Genomic DNA, 876 nt, shown 5'->3' on the forward strand with positions numbered 1-876 from the left:
TTTTGAGTTGGAGTCTCACTCTGTCACCCAGGCTGGAGTGCAGTGGCATGCTCACAGCCACCACAGCCTCAACCTGCTGGGCTCAGGCCATCCTTCCACTTCAGCTTTCCAAGTAGCTAGAACCACAGGCGCATGCCACCATGTTCAGCTAATTTTTTGACTTATTGTAAAGACAAGGTCTCGCCAAGTTGCCCAGGTGGATCTCAAACCCATGGGTTCAGGCAATCCTCTCAGTCTCCACCTCCCAAAGTGTTGGAATTACAGGCGTGAGCCACCGAGCCCAGCAACTTTTCTCTTTCTTAGGTAGGTAAAGTGTGACAGTTCATGGAAACCTCCTTTATTTTTATTTTTCATTTTATTTTTTTGAGTTGAAGTCTCACTCTTGTCACCCAGGATGGAGCGCAGTGGCATGCTCACAGCCACCACAGCCTTGACCTGCTGGGCTCAGGTGATCCTTCAGCCTCAGCCTTCCAGGTAGCTGGAACTACAGGCATGTGCCACCACGCCTGGCTAATTTTTTGGCTTATTGTAGAGATGAGGTTTCACCAAGTTGCCCAGGCAGGTCTCGAACACCTGGACTCAGGCAATCCTCTCGCCTCAGCCTCCCAAAGTGCTGGATTACAGGCTTGAGCCACCACGCCCAGCCTAACCATCCAATTTTTGCATGCCTTTTTGACACAGAAGACTGACGTTTGCTCAGTACAGCTTCATGGTTAAAGGGAGAGAGAGGGTCATAGGAGAGAGAAAGAGATTGAGATTTCTAGTTTCTCTGTAATAAACTTTTCCCAGAAAGAATGAAGTCATTTCATGATTTTCTACATGTCTATACCTGTCCGGTTTCACGTTCTTTGAAGCCTGTGTTTCAGTTTTATAGTA

The sequence above is a fragment of the Carlito syrichta genome, unplaced genomic scaffold (assembly GCF_000164805.1).
Source record: "Carlito syrichta isolate Samal-C Ts95f unplaced genomic scaffold, Tarsius_syrichta-2.0.1 Scaffold309246, whole genome shotgun sequence".
Classification (NCBI taxonomy): Eukaryota; Metazoa; Chordata; class Mammalia; order Primates; family Tarsiidae; genus Carlito; species Carlito syrichta.